The 21235-nt window shown below is 34.7% G+C and overlaps 1 protein-coding gene across 3 annotated transcripts in view; it reads right to left on the bottom strand.

The window, feature by feature from the left end:
- The window catches only part of GRID2 (glutamate ionotropic receptor delta type subunit 2), a 1513083-nt gene that overhangs the window by 707119 nt on the left and 784729 nt on the right, over nt 1-21235 (bottom strand). The window lies entirely within an intron of this gene.

Genomic DNA, 21235 nt, shown 5'->3' with positions numbered 1-21235 from the left:
ACCCAGCATGGAATTGTTATTTTTAAAATGGATTTCTTTCTATCTACACGGAACCTAAATGATCTCCATGCTAGAAATGTTGGGTCAGGGTGCAGGGAGGAGGTTGGAGAGATGCCTCATTTCTCTAGAGCAAAACATAAGAAGAAGGGAAATACATTCTCTATTTTCCTAAGCATTTTAAAGGGTAATATTAACCTCATGTAAGCATGAATATAATTTATGATAGATGAATCTGAATCAAGATTATGAATGTTTCATAAATTAGGCAACAATATCACTAAACTTGACTTTTAACAGCTAAACAGAAAGTTACAAAAGGTTATCTTCAAAGGACCTCAAGTCACTTAGATCACAAATAAAAGCTGCATTTTATTTATTTGATGAGTATTATCTCCTTAGCTAAATTTGGAAAACTTGGTAGGAGATACAAAGTTTGCCTTAGTAAGGATAAAATACTTAATATACAAAACATATTTTTTCAAAACATATTCAGCATTTTAGAAAATGTTAAGCAACATTTTTGAATGTATGATGATCAGCCAAATATTTACATATTTATTCCAAAATAAGCAAAGTTCTAGAAATTTATCAGAGTACAGTGTCCACATTACATTTAAATAAGAAAAGTAAAATTCAATCTAAAGAGTATATAATTGTAGTTTGATGTGTATTTAAGTAACGTTAAGTGTCTGAAGTACCACAAATAATTCTTCTTAGTATCGGATTGCTTGTTTACGGAAGAAGATATCTGAAATAAGTATCTGGCACAATATAATCAATATAGATTATGTTATAATCCTAATATAGTAGATTTGCTTTTACTATATTACAAACTATATTTTTCATTACATATCTAAAGAATAAAATATTTAAAGGGCAAATACTAGAGAAAGATAAGAAGTAAATGGGATTTTAGGGAACTTATGAATTGACTAGATCTCAAAATCCTTAACTGTGTGTGCTTGCCTGCATATAAAATTTGTCTCTCAATGGCAATAGTTAATTTATGTATTTTCAACATACAAGCAAGAAAAAGCAATAAGTTAACCCACAGAACAGGAAAACAAATAACCAAATTTGGAAACTACATTTACTCTTAAACATTTATATTTGAAATGTTACAAATTGACTAAAACAACAATTTTGCTTTCTTCTCTTGATTGCTTTCATTTTAAAATAGTTGTAAAGATTATATGTTTACTTATGTGATGACTCTCAAAATCTTTACAACATATATACTGTATAAATTCTATCTTATATTTCTTATTGTGAATTATATCGTAAACCCAGGATGTTACCATGAAACCAGGTTAAAAAAGAATAAAATCCTCAGCTACAGCAGAGAATGAGATAAAAGACCTGGAATAATAAAGGTGCTATATATTCATTCAATATCCACGTCAGAATGTACATAAGGACCCTGAAGCATGAATTAATCAAAGGGTTAAATTTGATGTAATTTGGTTGACACAGGTAGAACTACAATAACAAGACTATGCGCATGCTAAATGTTCTTAAACTTTGATGTGAATCAGAAGCATTTAGGAAATTTATCAAAAATGCACAAGCTTGGGCCAGATCCCAGAAGCAATATACTCTTAATAAACATGTCAGAGGCCAGGTGCGGTGGCTCACACCTATAATCCCAGCACTTTGGGAGGTTGAGGCAGGGGGATCACGAGGTCAAGAGATTGAGACTATCCTGGACAACATGGTGAAACCCTGTCTCTACTAAAAATACAAAAATTAGCTGGGCATGGTTGCACATGCCTGTGGTCCCAGCTACTTGGGAGGCTGAGACAGAAGAATTGCTTGAACCTGGGAGATGGAAGTTGCAGTGCGTAGAGATCATGCCACTGCGCTCCAGTCTGGGCAAGACTCCATCTCAAAAAAAGAAGAACAAGAGCAGATTATTGATTTCAAATTATAAGTTGTTGTTCTTTATTTGAGTTAAAGTGTATATCTAAATATAAGGCAAACAAAAGTTACATTGAAATAGATCTAAGATGCTCACAAAACAGAGCATGACTAGAGAATAACGCTCCAGGTTACTTATCCTTTATGACATCTTCTGCTTACAAAAATAAAATACCAGTGCTAGTTTACATCTTCACTGTGAGCAAAAGCTTTTTCTCCAAAAACATTTGGTGAATATTAGACACAATGCTAGAAGCTAGAAGCTAGAAGCACATCAATGAATACCCATCCACACATTAAAACAGACAATAAACAAGTAAACAAAATAAAAAATACAAAGCACACTAAGCTCTTGGAATAAAACAATGAGTGCATTGATAAGATGATAATAGAGTGAGGAGGAGGATCTATTTTAGTTAGAGGCAGACCTCTTTGCAAAACCAGTATTTAAACTCTGAGGTAAAGGATAAGAAGACATTATCCAAAGAGATTAGGAGAAAAGACAACAGCTCAGAAAATTCCCAGTGCAGTAAGGCCTGTGGATGAAAAACCTATAGAAGATCAGTGTAGTTGCAGCCTAGATAGTGACACATGAAGCTAGATGGAGAGGAAGAGTCATGTTATGTAGATCTCTGTGAGACACAGAAAGAGGTTTTAATTTTATTCTAAATACAGCTTTAATCTATTGAAAGTTTTTTTTTTTTTTTTTTTTTTTTTGAGACGGAGTTTCGCTCTTGATACCCAGGCTGGAGTGCAATGGCGCGATCTCGGCTCACCGCAACCTCCGCCTCCTGGGTTCAGGCAATTCTCCTGCCTCAGCCTCCCAAGTAGCTGGGATTACAGGCACGCGCCACCGTGCCCAGCTAATTTTTTGTATTAGTAGAGACGGGGTTTCACCATGTTGACCAGGATGGTCTCGATCTCTTGACCTCGTGATCCACCCGCCTCGGCCTCCCAAAGTGCTGGGATTACAGGCTTGAGCCACCGCGCCCGGCCTGAAAGTTTTAAGCAGAGGATCTGCCTTAAGTGGATGACTGGATATGTGAGCAGGATGAAAAGTAGTAAGTCTGGAAGTGACGTGTTTGACTGTATGTTTTAAGTTGAGGCTGGGTGCGGTTAGTGTCTGTAATCCCGGCACTTTGGAAGGCAGAGGCAGGTGGATCACTTGGGGCCAGGAGTTCGAGATCAGCTTGACCAACATGGTAAACCTCATCTCTACTAAAAATACTAAAAATTACCCAGGCATGGTGGTGCAGGCTTGTAATCCCAGCTACTCGGGAGGTTGAGGCATGAGAATTGCTTGAACCTGGGAGGTGGAGGTTGCATTGAGACAAGATCACGCCACTGCACTCCAACATAGGTGACAGAGTGAGATGCCATCTCAAAAAATAAATGAATAAAATGATCTAGTAAATTAATTCTCCTTAATTTAAAACTATATAACAATTTTTAGCTTTAATTTTTGATCAGAGTGGTACGTATACTGAAAAATGATATGACAAAAGACCACTATAATCCCTGTGTTTCCTTACACTGGAATTCTGGTTGTCACTTCTTAGATATGTGATTGTAAAATTTCTTGAAAATTTTTCCTCATCTGTAAATGAAGAATTTGTTTATTTATTTTTGAGATGGGGTCCTACTCTATTACCCAGATTAGAGTATAGTGGCTTGATCTCAGCTCATCTACCTTCCAGGCTCAAGCGATCCTCCCACATCAGCCTCCTGAGTAGCTGGGACTACAGGTGCACATCTCCATGCCAGGCTAAGTTATTTTTGATAGAGACAGGGTTTACCATGTTGGCCAGGCTGGTTTGAACTTCTGAGCTCAAGGGATCCACCTTCCGTGGGCTCCCAAAGTGCTAGGATTACAGGTATAAACTACCACTCCCAGCAAAAAATATTTATCTTATAGAAATCTTCAAAAATTGAATTAGCAGAAGTGTCTGTGTGTGTTTGCTGTGTATATACAAAACCTAGTGTAGAGTCTAATGTGGTAGTTCCTTTATTGTGAGTAATAGAACATGACTATTTGTTAGGAGACCATCCTTCTTCCCACCACTAGGCCGATTGCCTAAATTTTAATGATGGCTAGCTACCCAACACAACAAGCGTGAAATATAAGGTAGACTCTTGGAATGCAAGCGTTAAGCATACATAGTTTTGCTTATTTGAGTAAATGACACCAAATACCCACAATATGTGGCAATTGGTAAGTTCAATGAGAGAAGATTCTGAGTCATGCTGTTTATGAGGTGCTCTGTGTAAAAGAGCCATTAAAAAAGAGAGTAGACTGGGCACGGTGGTTCACACTTGTAATCCCAACATTTTGGGAGGCCGAGGTGGGCAGATTGCCTGAGGTCAGGAGTTTGAGACCAGCTTGGCCAACACTGTGAAACCCCATCTCTATCAAAAATACAAAAAAACTATTAGCTGGGTATGGTGGTGCACACCTGCATTCCCAGCTACTCGGGTGTCTGAGGCAGGAGAATCGCTTCAACCCAGGAGGCAGAGGTTGCATCGAGCCGAGATCGTGCCACTGCACTCCAGCCTGGGTAACAGAAGAAGATGCCACCTCAAAAGAAAAATTAAATTAAAAAAAAAGAACGAGAGAGAGTAGGCCTTTGGTTTTTTTCATTGAACATGAACATCATCACCCATCACAATCATTCAGCTACTTTAGCTCTATGCTGATTAGCTGGCAGTCAATGAGGTGAGTTCCCTGTGTTTCAGAAATAAAAAAGATATGCTTCCTGACCTCAAGGTGCTTCCAGGTGAGTGGATGTGACTAGGTGCTATTTATGGATAACAGAAAGCTAAAAGAAGTTTCAGTAGTTCCCAGTAATTAATTCTACTTATCAGATAATTATGTAACAACAGGTGTTGGGAGACTCATTAATTTAGTTATTAAACATAATATTGGGGTGGGGGAAAATATTTTTTCCATGGCACTATAAAGGAACTTGTGATAGGCAGAATGGCCTCCCCAAAATGCTCACATGTTAATCCTAGTAATCTGTGAATATACTAGGTTATACAGCAAAGACAAATTAAAGCTGCAGATATAATTAAAGTTGTTAATTGTCTGACCTTAAAATAGGGAGATTACGCCACATTATTTGGGTGGCTCCAGTGTAATCACTCAGTCTTTAAAATTGGAAGAGGGAGACAGAACAGGAGAGTCAAAAGGAGGTCTAACTCCTGAAGAATGTGTTGAGACTCAGTATATTAAGAAAGATGCAAGTCTGCTGGCTTTGAAGATGGGGGAAAGGGATCTTGAGTGAAGAAAGGACGGTTGTTTCTAGAAGGTGGAAAAGGCAAGGAAATTGACTCTTCTCTAGAGCCACCAGAGAACACAGCCTTGCTGACGCTGGTTATAGCCCACCAAGATTCCATTTCAGACTTCTGAACTAAAAAATAATATTAATAACTCGTATTGTTTAAGCCTATAAATTTTGTTGTAATTTGATACACCAGCAACAGAAACTAACATATAACTATAATCCATAAGTCTCTATTTTTCCAAATTGTAATCCCCTGAGTTTAATTTTGGAGTCATTTAGAAAACTTGATGAAAATGAATATTTGTGCTCAATCCCATTTCTATGGAATCAGAAACTCTCAGAAAAAAAAAAAAAAAAACACAAGGAATTTTCTCTTACTTGATACTTCTTAAGAGACTATTTGGGAACCAGTGCTCTAATTTCTTAACTTTCTTTGTGTCACAGACTCTTTTGAGAAAATCAAAGATTATGAAATTCTCTCTTCTCAGTAAATATATATACTCAAAACATTCTGCACACTGCTTAGATTATAATCTTTTAGTCAACTCTGCTTGCTTTCCCTAAAAGTAGTTATTGGAGAACCTGGATTAGTATATTGTCACTGATGTTAGTGTTTTTTATCCTATCCAGAATGTATAAGAGGGTAAGGTATAGATATTTCCATGCTAAAAAGTTGTATGAGGTTTTGTTCAAAAATAGAGGAAAATTTTAGATTAAAACATACCAGACCATAAATACTTTCCCTGAAAACCTTTCATTGTTTTAATTATTATTTAGTTGTCCTTCAGCCGTAAGAAAAGCATACTAACGGTAGAAGGTTGGGTTCCCAGGAAGCCGACTCTGGGGTAGAGATTGGAGACTAGAAAGGTTGTTAGGAACTACTGAACTACTCTCAGGAATAACACTTGTGCCACAAGAGAAGGGAGCAAGAAAGAGCCAGCAGAGGGAGACCTGGGGCTATGAAGCAGTCTCAGCGAAGACATGCAGGAAGCTCTGGAAGTGAGATGGTCTTCAGAGTTATCCCAAGTTAGCGCTGGTGGAAGGACAAGTTTTACACCCCTGCATGGCCTTTGGTGAAGTGGTTCTCCTAAGCTGAGGTTAATTCATAAGGAAGGTAGTCAGCGGCAAGTCATCTCAGCATTTGGGAGAAGACACCCTTCAGTTTTAAAGGGGGATTTGAGTGGCACAGGACAGAGTCCATCCTGAATTTTTCCTTAGATTTATCAAGTCAATAGTTATTGTTTTGATTTTCAGGGTACTCTGATGACATGTATAGCCTATAATTATAAGCCATTTGCAGGCAAGATTTTTATCTTTCATTTACATAACAACTTTTTTTATCTAGGGGGAAAACACACGACATTTGATGTCAGAAAACTAGGTTGGATTCTTACTTAGCCACCAGTAAAACCCTGTTAACTTGGAATCAACAAGATGCTGTTTTTCATTTAAGAAATGAATCTGGAACCTAGATGCATCCCTTGTGTTCTACATGTGCCAAATTCTCTAGGTTGTATTGCTGGATGGCCAAGTGTCCTGGGCTGGTTAGTTTGAGCTCTCCATGCCCTTGGCCTAAGTAATTTTTTCAGGGATAATCACAGGATGCAAGTGATGGTTGAAGTGTGATATATGGATAATGTAGAAGAAATGGTCTTTCTTGTGTATCACAAGTTGTCCCAATGTAGTTTTGCGATTGCAAGAACCAATATGTCTAGTGTGAAAGTAACTAAAGTGAAACAGAGGCAAGGCAACTATTCCCTAGACTTTCAGACTACATGAGTCAATTTTAACAAAGCTATTTTGAAGTAAACTTCTGCTACTTGGAAGAGAAAGGGTCTTTTTTGCAAACATCTGGTACTTTGATAAGGAAGATGAAGGCTCAGTTATGAAGGCTCAGTTCCTATCCTAAAGGTGCTTGCCGTTTAGTGGAAGGAATTAACATTTAAACAGGAAATTATATTTTAATGTGATAATGCTAATAACATTTATTCTTGATTTTGTTCTGCCATTTTTTTATAGGAAAATGGAATATTGATAAGAACTAAAGGTTGATGTCTATAATATTCTAACAACCATCAATTTCTCAGCTATCTGTATTGTGTTATTTATTTAGGCCAGCTTCTTACAACAGTCCTCCAAGAGGTTGTGGCTGATTGAAGCTTAATGATTCATTTTATTAAATTGTGTAAAATAATGACTTTACTATCATTTCTAAAGTAAGATTAATTTTAATCTCTCCTAAAATGGTTTATATGAAAGTAGATTAGGGTAGAAAAAAAAATCCCAGGAAATATTAGAATTCAATGTATCAGCATATTTCTAAACTGACCCCAAAAAAGGCTTTTAATCAGAAATATGACATGGTATTGCTCATTCCACACCAGTGGTCAGCATTCAAGTAGATATTTCTCAAGATATAAAAGTGGAATTCATGTAGATAGAGAGCAGATTTGTGGTGACCAGAGGCTGAGAAAGGTAGTGGGGTTAAGGGAATGGAAAGAGGTTTATTAATCGTTAAATATACATACTTAGAAGAAATAAGATCTGGCGTTCAATAGATCAGTAGGGTGACTATAGTTAACATCAATTGATTGTACATTTCAAAATAGCTAAAAGAGAATAATTCAAATGTTGCTATTGCAAAGAAAAGATAAATATTTAGGGTGATGGATAACCCTAATTACCCTGATTTGATTATATGAATTTATCAAATTATCATATGTACCATGAAAATATACATATGTAATATGTATCAATTTTAAAAATTTAACAAACATAAACAAAACAAATACATCTCTTTCAAGTTTTTGCTTACCATGTACTGTGAGAGGTGCTTGGAAGAGAATATTGAGCAAAACAAAAAACAACTCCTGTCCTCATGGTGTATATTATCTATACCGTCTGATGATAACACAAGTCGTATTACAGATAGAGACAGCCTGCAGTACTACTCATTTTCCAAACTACAGTTACAATTTAACAAAATTTAGTGGCATTCTCTGGAAAACATCAAAATAGTAATTCTCAGTCTGATTATTGTATGATATATCACATTTAAAATATTGAATTCAATGAGAAAAGAGATATGTCACTGTTTTTGTGTCTGATTTTTTTTCACTTACTCATCTCTTCCTCCTCTGTGGAGATTAGACACGTTTAATCTTTTTAATCATGTAATGCATTTTAAGACCTCGCTGCGAGTAGAAAAAGACTTGAGCACTGTATTCAGCCACTCTTGGGGATTCTGAAACTATGACAGAATGCCAAGCTTTAAAATTAATATTTTGGACCTTGGATTTTAAAAAAAATAAAATGGAATATGTCATACTGCTGGATACATGAGATACATCATTGAGCTGAAGAGACATTTCCCATCATATGAATAGCAAAACATACTTTATAACTGGCTTACTTCCCGAGAAAATAAAGCTTTTAACAATTAAGCCATTTTAAAAAATCTTGTTGGAAAAAACTTCACTTCAAAAAGAATTTGAGTCATTTATTATTTTGTTGGCATTTGTGCAGCATTTTTACTTCGTATTTAAAAAATAAAGATCATTATATGCTGTACTAGATTTCTGAGGTGACACAGTCTGGCAAGAGTGGCCCATCATTTGAGACTGAATTTCTATTTGATAAGAATTTGTGATCTGAGTATGAGATCACAACATTTCTGTATAAGAGGCATCTTTACAGTGATGCTGATCAATATTTGTTAAGAACATTTTACTGATGAATAAATTCAAATCATCAGAATATTTTTACCTATTTAACATCATATATACGAATGCAAAAGAAATAGTTCAATAAGATGTCTGGATTAATTATATGCTTATTGATGCACATTGAACTAAATGAGAGAACTGAAAGCTGGAAAGTAGCCAAATGAGTAATAAACAGCTTTAAGACTGTCTAGAGAGAAAGTCAGTAATATTATAGTCATCAGACATTTGAAAACACTCTCTGGGTAATCATAAACATTTGCAATCAATTAAGAGCAATGCGTCCATTTCATGGGTCTTGATTAAACCTACATCAAGACTACACAGAATAAACATTGTGATTCTTAGGAATGCACTCATGAAGATGGTCCTTCAATGTTCATTTCAAAAGGGCATGTGGCAATTAAACCGTAAGTAAAGAGTGACATGGTAAAGAGTGGTGCTTAAGTAACTCAGATCACTTGACTGTGTATTGACTCTAGTTTGAAAACATTAAATCCATGTTTTCAGTAGGCAGTGGAGCCCATAAATAACTCTGATTAATCCCTAAAGTTGATTTCTTTGTTTTTGTGCATATGGGTAAAAGTGTACATATCTACCCAGCATACTGGATTTAGTCATTTCCATGCTAAGATATTTTGTCAATACTTGTTATGCATATTTAGGTCTCTGATTTTCAGAAACAGTTTAACAAATTGCAGTGGAGATTTACATAAAGTCAACAATCTTGCTGTAAAATAGTAAAGACTATTCTGAAACTATAAGACAAATAACAGAAAATCTAAGACCATAAAATAATTTTTAGCAGACCAAAACAAAATGAAACAAATATAAACTAAACTTTCAAAGGGTATGTTTTAAAAAAGATTTTATAAATGTTGAATTATAATAAAACAATTATAATTTCCTTTGTTTTCTTATAAGCAATATTGCTTTCAAACCAAAAACAGAAGTGCATGTGTCTATGTATTCCTACCTTTCATCCTTCTACCAAAGAGTCATCATATAACTCAGGGTTGTAACTTGGAGCCCTCCATACACTTGATTAAATTATTTGGTTTAAGAATGGAGAAGGACTAAGACAACAATTGATATTTGATGTATGGATAAAAATACCTATGTGTGATATATCATATATTTGTGTGTATACACACACACATACACACACACACACAGAGGAAATGATCTTTCTTTAATACAATGATCGGTCAGGATATGCTTTAGGTCACCAGCATCTGCTAACTTGAATGAGAATGAAGCCAACACATGAATTGAAGTAGAGGTAAAGATATGGTAAGAGAATCACTACTTTCATTAAGTTCATGTATCTGTGTCATTATCATAATAAACTGCTTAATTCCCTGTCATTGAAGTATCCCTCCAATCTCTACAACTGAATCCACTCTAATAGATCTACCAATATATTGATCCCAGTATTGGTTTGTTATTGTTACTAGGCAAGGAAACTTAAGGGACTCAAGTAGCTCACTTGATGAAGAGCATATTATCAGCCTTACTCTTTGCTTCATTCTAATAAATCAGTTTTACTCAGCTCTCCCAGCCCTGAAATTTAATTTTTCTCTCATCAGTACTCTCAGAAGAGAATTAATTCCAATTTTTCTCTCATCAGTACTCTCAGAAGAGAATAATTCCAATAAAACAATTTACCTACAATTTTTCTATTCTAAGGAGCACTTCCTCTTATAACTTTCTGGTTTTTGTATTATTGCAGTTGCAAGACTCTTTTATTATGGCATCTAGCCATTTTCAGGTATATCTGTCTTAATTCCTTGCTTAGACCTCTCTGATGGTGAGCCTGCCTGGAACGACTGCCAATTTTCTTTTTTGAACCTCTTTCAATACCATAATCCACCTGCTTGACAACACCTCCTCTTGGAAGGCATTTGGTTGAAAGCATGACTAGCATGTTAACCCAGTTGAGAACAATGCAAAATTGGAAGAGTTGGTCAATATAATTAACACAATGAAGATATAAATTTAAAAAACAAAAATTATGAGAAGAAAAACACAGATACAAGTGTTTCATGTTTTAAAAAAGAGAGAAATATCTCACATCTCTATAGTGAAGACAACATATGGCGTATTTTGTAATCAGTAAATATGTCAGGTCTTATATTCTTACACAGAGCGATGCAAAAATTAGAATATATAGGGATAAAGGCACTTAGAAAGGTGAGGTATCTAACATGCACATCAAATCGAAAAATGGTGAATTGCTTGCAGTGCTTAGGCAGTAGACATCTAGGTAAGTTTAGAGAGGTATCATTTTATTTACTTACTGATAAATGAGCATAAGCAAACCAGATTACTTGTTTTATATTATTCCAGAAAATGGCTCATTTTGTCCAATGTGTGTGTTTTCAGTTTCATATAAAGAAACACTTTCTGACAACTAGAAATGTCCAATGTCTAAAAATGAAAAAAAACTGCATCAAAAAGTAACAAATTCTGCATCGCTTGGAGTCTTCTGGCAGGGGAAACAGAACTGTCAATCAAAGACATGGAAGAAGAGACCGGCTTTAATTTGTTGTTTCCAAACGCCTCATCAAGGAACAAAGCTGGCTTATCAGAAGCACCCGTGGAGTTATATATATATATATATATTTATATATGATATATATATATAAATATATATATATTATATATATAAATATATTTATATATATCATATATAAATATATATATATGTTGCTATGTACCTTGCAAAAATATTGATTGAATGGCTTTGGAATGGGGCCCAGGCATTCCAATTATTAAAAAGCTCTTCTAGAGATTCCAATATACTTCCAAATTTGGGTTCTCGGTGTCCACCAAATTAAATTCTCACCTTTTATGACTCAGTGATCTCCAAATCATCATGATTCAAATATGCATTTAGTTTAAAATTGTGATATTTGTAAAAATTGCTTTTTTTCCTTTTCTTTACCTTTTTTGGTCTTCAAATATTTTATGGGTCATTCTATATTGTAATTTTGTATTGAAGTTTAATTTACATGTAATAAGATAAACAGATCTTAAATGCTTACAGGATTGTTTATTGTATTCCACTGTCACTATCACTCAAAACAAGATAATGAAATATTTTTATTATCACTGCAAGTTATTTTGTGCTGCATTCCAGACAATCTACCCCAGATAGATGTGACCACTGTCGGGATTTAGATCATCATAGCTTAGTTTTGCATTTACTGGACTTAATATATATGGAATAATATAGTATTATTCATTTTTAAATTTCAGGCTTTTTTCACAACACAATATTTCTTTATATTTCCATAGTTAATTACTTATTTTGATCAATAATATTCTACTGTATCAAAATCCATTTAACCCTTCTCAAAATGATGGGCATTTGAGTTGCTTCCAGTTTTGGATATGAGGAATAAAGTTGCTATGAATATTCTTGTGCAAGAATTCCTGTGGTTATATATTCTCATTTTTCTGGCATGAAATAGGTGGGGTGTACATGGTAAGTAGATATTTAACTTGGTAAAAAACTGCCAAACAGCTCTCCAAAGTGGCTGTACATTTCGCATTCCAACCAGCAAAGTATCAGAGGTGCAACTGTATTGTCAGTCTTTGCCTTCAGCCAATCTAGTGGGCGCAGACTTGCGTCTCCTTACAATTTAAATTTGCATTTTTCTATGGACTAATAAATTTGCACGGTTTATTTGCTATTTATCTATCTTCTTCTGTAAATGTTCTGGACAAGTTTTCATCTATTTAAAATTGTTTTTGGTTTCATACTGTTGCTATGTAAGAGTTTTTAAATATGTGTATTCTCCGAACCCTCTACATTTTGCACATATCTATATGTTTTTTAGATATAGGTTCTAGAATGTATTGCTCAGTTTTTAGTTTGTCTATTTCTTAATGTTGTATGTTAATGAGCAGGACATTTTAATTTTGAGAAAGTCCAAATTGTTCTTTTTGGTACCTAAGAAATCTTTATATATCCTGAAGTTATGAAGATAACTCTTATGTTTTACTCTAAAAGATTTCTAATTCTAATTAGAAATATAAAAGATTTCCAATTCTAAGTGTTTAAGTCTGTGATAAATCTTCAGCTAATTTTTGTGTGTAGTGAGAAATAAAATTATTTTTGTTTTCTTTCCATACAGGCACCCAATTGGTTCAGCAATATTTCTTAAACATTTCACCACTGAATTGATTGGCATGTTAATTAATACCCAACCCGACTCTATGCTGGTGGGTTGATTTCTGGATTCTCAATTATGTCCCATTAATCTATTTGTCAATCCTTATGCCAATACCAAATAAGCCCTGAAGTCAGGTACAACATTTCATCCAATTTTTTTCTTTGTTCTTTCAAGATTATTGTGGCTATATAAGATCTTTATACAATGTTAGGATCAGCTTATCAATTTCTTCAAAAGCCTCTAAAAACAATTTAAAAATCTAAGATTTTTGATGATATATTAAATCTATAAATCAATTTATGAAAAATTGATATCAATATTAAAATTTGAAAACTGTGAACATGTATCTCTCCATTATTTAGTTCTTCTTTAAATATTCTTGGTCAATGTTTCATAATTTTTAGTCTAAATGTCTTGCAAAAATTTGCAGATTTATTTCAGGATATTTGATTTATGTTTTATTTCAGTTTTTAATTAATTTTTTATTGCTATTATAAAGATACTTAATTATTTTCAAATATAGTCTGTAAGCTTACTAATTAAGTGTTAGATTTCATAAAATTTTCTGTGTACATGATTACATATTGAGAAATACATTTTTGTTTCTTTCTTTTCAAATTCTTCGTGTTTTATTCTTTGCTTTTTTTTAGTGTTAGAATTTCCAGTATGATTTTTGTGTGTGTGTGGAGGATATGTAATGATAGCTTCTTTTTAATTTCTGATATTGGCAAATTTTGTTTTCTGTGTATACTTTTTAAATGGTCTTGCTAGTAGTTTATCAAAATCTTTCCTAAAATTTAATAATTTTAGACTTTGTTAATTTTCTCTTTGTCTGTTTTCTGTTTTATTTATTTCCACTTATTTTTATTTTCTTTCTTAGACTTTGGGTTTAATATAGTCTTATTTTGCTATATTCTAAAAGTGGAAGTTTAGTTTCTTGTTATTTAAACTTTTCTTTTTTTCAAATAACATCAATTTGATTAATTAATTTGCTTATTTACTTATTTATAGTTAGTTATGTTTGGGGCTCAGTGAATTGATGTCTTTAATTTAATATTGGCTAATTATCAGCCATTTTCTCTTCACATTTGTCTTTGCTTTCCCATCTTCACTCTTCTTCTACACAGATATTAATTAGGTTTAATCTTAGTGTAAGCAAGATGCCTGTTTCTCATGTATGTAAAGGTAACTGTGAGGAAGACTGATGTTTAGAATTCCTTCCCACAATCACATATACACACTTTCCAGATACTAATTCAATATCCAGCGTTCAGATTGTGGCCTTTCATTAAAATTATATTACCTATTTATGATATTGAATTGATTTTTTTCACCTGTTAATTTCTCATTATCAGTCAAGAGTTATTCTGGTTACATTAGCAAGACTGCACTAAAACTATGTAGAGAGAATATTGGACTGAGTACTATAGCAAACAAAACAAAACAATAACTAAAATAAAAAATGACTTTTGTTTAGTCTCTTGGCTTTAATCTCCATATGTACGTAGACTGTATATCAAAATTTTCTAAGCATCCTTAAAATATTTATTTTTCTTTTTCATGGAATATCCAAAAGCAGGTAATAGTATTTAAAACATACTACACTCCTTGAGAAGGCAGGATGAAAATCAGCTTGCTTTTCAAGTCATGAAGTATAAATTCAACTAGCATTTATTCCAATCAATTTTTAAAGAACCTTAATGGAAAGCAAATAAACACCCTTTTTATTCCTGATGCAAGTGCCACTCAAGGTATGAACACAAACACAATCACTTTTCAGTACTTGAAAATATTTGAAGGCTTTTTTTTCTACAACATTCATACAGAGATGTTCCTTCAACTGTCAAAGTTAAAAACATAAACAGTGGAAGAATCAGTCTGAGCTGAAATAAATGGTTTTACCCATGAGGGTATGGAGCGGGAGTGGACAAAATCCAGCTTTGCTTGGCTGAACTCGACAGTAACTACTTGAAACAGAAAGTACCTTGCTTATTGTTGCACAGTAGGTCTCTGTATCCACATTCCCTTCCCCTCCTTTCCCCTTTACCCTGGCATCAGCACCTTAATAAGAAGGATTCTTGCCCTAAAAGAGACTAAAGGCCCTATGCACCTGTCAGTATTCTGAGAAATCTTGGAGAATGAAGGACTCAGACTTCTATGGCTTTGTCGGACATAGTACCTATCCAAGGGAAGATGCCTAGATTCAACTATTTGGTGGGGGTCTCAGTGGAAGAGAGAAAGATATGTGACATGTAGGTGGGTCCCTTTATACCAACCTTAATATATTGCTGTTTCTTCCTACATTGAGCATATCATTGGAATTCATGTGTTAAATGCTTCTACTTTCTTACCTCATAAATATTCAAGGAGATTTTCCTAATCAGGAAGAATGTCACGTAGAGAGATGCTTCTTCTGTCCCCAGAAAGAGACACCTAGTGCTTTGCTGGACTCTGGGAATCTCTGACTCTGACTAATGACTATATTTAGTTGGGACCTCTGCTGAAGAGAAGCAGCCCCTCCTAGAGATTCATCTTGGGATTCTGGACTTAGTGCTCCCCAAATATGGCCAACAGGCACATCCATTTTGAAAAGCAGCTATTAGCTTTCTAATGGATGCTTACTGAAACTGAAAGCCTGATCTAGAATGACCTGACACTCCTATCTTCAAGAAGGTAACCTTGAATTCAACATGTGCAGGGTTCAACAAGCATGAAAATCAAAATCAAATTCTCCCTTTAGGAGACTTTACCTCCTAAAGCTAAGTGCTGGCTCTACAGGGCCTTGAGATGCAGGAGTTCCATAAACAAATGGATGGTGATGGTTTTGCCAATCTGAAATCTGAACGTGTTCATTGTAGTTTACTTGGGTCATTCAAGCTCAGCACCTGCTATGCAGTACTGAAAATGGACATGCCTACTCCACTAAGTGGTCAAAACCTAAGTCTGATCTCTGTTCTCATAGCTCTATACAATACCCCCTTCCAATCTATCTATCATCTATCTATCTATCTATCTATCTATCTATCTATCTATCTATCTATCATGACTACTGATCTGCAGTTTGGTATGCCACTTAGAGAAGTACAGAATAGCAACATTAAAGACACCACTCTTTGGAGCTGTGAATTGTGAAAGTATATCAAGATTCCATCAGGGTTACTCATAGAGAAACCCATAGTAAAGGTCCATTAACTGATCAGATCTACTGGACTCAAGCTGCTTACTGAGACAGCCACACAGACTGCCACCATTGCTGCCTGACATGACCTACCATCTATTGTGTCTACCATCACAGACGAGACACAAAGCAAAGAACTTCTGTTACCAAGGCCTGCACTGTATGCAATGCTCGTGATTCCTGCTAAAAGTTGACCCCTTGTCTCCTAGTAGAGAAAACCAAAGAGTGTGGTCCACTCCCACTGCAAGCACATTGATTATTCTGGCCTCTGACCACTTCTCAAGGCTGCCTGAAAGTGTTGTGCATTCTTTTTTAGGTCATGTTATTATTATTCCGGTCTCATCAGCTGACCTAGGCACTACTTTAGAAGCTCTTGAAATTAATCTGTATCATGTTTTCAGCCCACTGGACCATTTGCAGCCTAACAAATGTATGCAAAAGATGCTCAACAATGGCCTGGTAGTCAAGGAACTCAGCAGATCTTCCTCACTCTCTACCATCAATAGACTTCCAGTGTTGTTGAGTGTTGAAACAATCTCCTCAAATGTTGACTCCAAAAGATCTCCAGCTTTATCTTATTCACCTTTTCCTGGTTCATACACCTTAGTGAGGCTGTTTGTTCACTTTATGAATGTGTTTCAAAAAAGAAATATCATCATCTTGGGTGATTTCTGTGCAATGATCAAAATGAAAGTGCTGTGGGATTATCTATACCTACTTTCAATTTCAGAATTTAATTCTGACCTTTTCTGGGTATAATGTTTCTTTCTTTTTCCCTAGAGAAGCCTGTGGGGCAGCCTTGCCTAAATGGAGCTTATGGGATTTGGACTCAATTATGTTTCAGCCTCCTGGAGTTTCTTGTCTTATTGGTATGATTCTGGATCATAATGATAATGAGCACTTTGTGAAGACACAGCTTGTTCATGCAGGCCAAAGTAGGCGACACAATCAGTCTCTGTAAAGTTTTATAAAAATGTCCTTGTAGTTCTTGCACCATTTTTTATGAAAAGTCTATGTGTAAACAAAAAATAATGAGAGAAAAGATGACATCACAGTTATTAGGATGGACTATACCAATTTTCTGGAGGTAAAGGGAGAGCACCAACTTTACTAAATGAGAAAGGAACATTCAAAGACCCCCTACAAATATGGGGAAAGGAGGACATTAATGATATTTGTTTTTCAAAATGACTTCTGGAGTATTTTCCATGAAAGAAAACTCCCTTTTACAGAACATCTAAACTAGGATAAATGTCTTAAACTTAACTAACTGTTGGACTTGCCTTTTCTTACCAGATGACTCTATTCATGACTTGATTGTCATTCCTTTATTCCTATGAATAAGTATCCTGGAAATAGCAGAGGATACACCTGCCACCCCTATGCAGAACACTTGTCAGTACCTCTAAATATCTCCTCTACCACCATTCTCACTCATTACATTGGGTGGTAAGAAAGCCACTAAACTGGTGGCATAAAACAAGGATTGATGAACAACCCTTAAAGGGCTAGATAATAATATGTCAGGTTTATTTAAGTTACATTGTTTTGGTTATAACTGCAGGACTCTGCTACTGTAGCTTAAAAACAGCCAAACAACATGCAGATAAATGAACATGGCTGAATTCCAATGAAATTTTATTTACAAAAAGAGATTTCAGGCCCAACAATAGTTTGATGACTCTTGGAATAGATAATCAGGATGAACTGAATCAACTATTCTTATAAAGTCTCTCCTAAACGGTAACTGGACTAAATTATTCTACTAATTGAGAACACCTGGCATTACCAGCCGGCATGAAGGTCACATGGGAGGTAGTATTTGTTTGTGTTCCACCTGAGGGTCCCTGAAATTGTGCCTAACCCTTCCCTCTACCAACTCAGGCAATCCATGCCCACTTCCAGTACAATAATTTTTGTGTGAAGATTACCACCCTTCTGAAGACACGTAATTTGAACATTAGGGTAGCCACAAGAAATTTTCAAGTGTTTAAGTAAAGATCAGCAGAAGATAATGTAGTAAACTAATGAGATCTCTCTAAAGTGAGGGTAACCTTATTTATCTACGGAAGTTACACGGTGCAATATCTGTGAATCTTGTGGGCAGTTCATCCTACTATAGGATGTATCCATTATAAATTTTCCCCTGAATTTCATTGAAGCGATCAATGGCACCACTTCAGCTTTGGAACTCATTCAGGTCAGATTCAACTCACTGGCCAGTATATTTATAGATGATAAGTTTCACCTGTAGACAAAGGTGGAGTTTTTGTAACCACAAATAAATCCTTTTGTATCTGAATTAATGCTTCTGGCCAAGTGGAAAGGTTCGTGCAGAAATTTAAGAAGAGAGTCACTTGGCTTTTTAAAGTAAACTTCAGTGGTTCATGGGATTTGTTCAGCTGGCTGAGTCCAGGACCCTTGTGGGCATGGTTGAGATCAATCCTTCTCATTAAAGTCCTGTATGTATTATCTTCAAATCAATGCAGATGAGAAAAAATTCAATGGATTTGCTCCCAATCCCTGCCATTCAGATTAACTAGAGGAGTGGCAATCTCATGGGGAAATTTGCTATTAGCCAACAATGTTGTGGAAAGAATATGAATATTATATTATTGGGAGACATTTCTCCAAAGGTCTCCTGTGTTACTACACATTTTGGAAACAGGAGTTCTAATTAGAGAATACGGGTTCCCTAAGCTCAAGGTTTCTTAAGTGTCATACAAGCCCATTACACATACAGTATTCACTTGAACTGTTCCACATTGCATTGTGGAACTTGAGGGCAAGAGAAACAGATGTTACTATGAGGCTCATGCTGCTTGCTGTACTATGAGTATTAAAGTATTCTATCCAATCCGAAAGCATAGTGTTTTCCACTGGTATCCATGAAAGTGATGCCAGCTAACTTGCTACCCTGCAAATAGGGTAAAATTCCCAACCTTTCACAATTTCTGACAGCATTACATCACAAATGTTAGCTGTAAGAGATCCTGGGACTATTGTTTTTCTATAAACAGGACTATAGCCAGGAATATTACACTCTCAAACAAATTTGGTATTCTATTTGCAAAGAAAAAAGAATGATTATTGAGCCAGCCAGGTAAACAAAGCCTGTGAACCATCAGAGTTTACCTTAAAAAGTCAGGTGGCTTTCTCAAATTTCTGCATAAACCTTTACTGGGCCAGAAGCATTAATCCAACAACAAAAGGATGTATTTGTGGTTGCTAAATTTCTACTTTTGTCCACAAGGAGAAGACAGCCATTTCGCTATAGCTATCTGCTACAGATTGGTCAGCCTATTTTGGCTCAGTGACTTTCTCATTTCCATGCTTTCAATAAGTAAACCTTCCTAATTGACATATAGTATGTTCTCCTAGTATTAGTCTGTCGGAATTCTGTGGGCTTGAAGTCTCTTTATTGAAGATGATTCTATGTAAGTTATAGATTTATTTTTATTTCACAATCTATTAAAAATTAATCTTATTCTTATATCTATAATGTTAATATACTGTCATGGTTGACAGTAAGGACTAGGAAGAGATCATTCATATTTGAATTGGAGCTCCTCCACTTACTCAAAAGTTACCTGACCTCTCACTACCTCTGCTTTGTCATTTGTAATAATAATAATAATAATAATAACTACCTTAGAGGACTCTTATGAGGATTAAATGAGATAATACATGTAAAGCAGTTAGAACAGAGGCTGGATATAGTAAATGTTCTCTATTAGATTAGCCCTTATTATTATATTCTTGAGAAATAGATTATTGCAACTCCTTTATACTGATCAGTGATTAATATCATAGGCTCTATCAGACTTTAAATATCAGATCTGATACTTCCTAGTTATGTTTTTTTGTGGAAAAATTACCCATTGGTTGTTTCTGTCTCCCTATTCATAAAATTGTGACAGTAGTATTCTTCACAGGGCTACTGAGAGCAAATGATATGATATCTTATTCTAGTATCTGACAAATTAAAATGTTCAGAGATATTATTTTTAATATTTTAATTGCTACAATATTTGATCACACTTTCTATTGGTATGGGGGGTGTTTATCACATATTTTTGCCTCTTAAAATATTATTAACTTCCACAATCAAGATTGAAGTCATTCCATAAAACCTTCTTTAATCCCTTGTGCAAAATTAAACACTTCTTTACACACCAGTAGCACTGAGTTTAAATCATTCAGAACACTTAACCCACTATTTTCTCTATTAAGAGAGACGCATCTTTTGTTAATTATAAGCTTATTAAAGACTAAGAGTACATTTTGTAATACTTTTTATCTCATAGTTTGCACTGCACTGAGCAACTGAGCAATGGATATTTCCCAAAAGATGTATTTTTAAAAACTCAACACTTCCTAACCTATTTTCAAGCCTTTTAAAACATGTTTTGAGTCAATCCATTCAAATAGTTTTTTCATATTTTCATTCATTTACTTAGAATTAAAGATATCAATTTTCTTTGTTAAGAAATTTAAAGTAGACATTTACATTTTGCCCTTAATTACAATTAACTGCTTTTGAAAAGGGGGTTTCTCTACTTAACTTGATATAGAAGCCTAAATCTTTATTAAAAGTATTTTTTTTTTCTAAATAAAATATATTTTCAATAACATTTGGCCCCAGGAAGCTGCCTAATTCCATTCATAGATGATAGCTAATTCATTTCTTAATGGCAGCAATTCTTGATAACCTACATAAAAGTCAAATACAGTTCTGATGTTTGAACTTAAAATGATGGCACTGATGAATGGATATGTAAATACAGGTAGCTCTTTTCAAAGTACAAAGAGTTTGGATAGCTTGATGTTTATTTTGGACTACAGTCCAATGCTTTACTTGTAAGATTTATTGTAAGTCTAAGTATTAAAGGGAAATTTTCTTTCATTAAACAAGTTTATGAATGGAAATAATTTTAATAATAAAAGTAGAAA

Source organism: Aotus nancymaae, unplaced genomic scaffold (genome assembly GCF_030222135.1).
Source record: "Aotus nancymaae isolate 86718 unplaced genomic scaffold, 86718_ANA_hifiasm-v0.15.2.pri h1tg000006l, whole genome shotgun sequence".
Classification (NCBI taxonomy): domain Eukaryota; kingdom Metazoa; phylum Chordata; class Mammalia; order Primates; family Aotidae; genus Aotus; species Aotus nancymaae.
The sequence above is the reverse complement of the archived record's forward strand: the minus strand, read 5'-3'. Positions and strand labels throughout refer to the sequence as shown.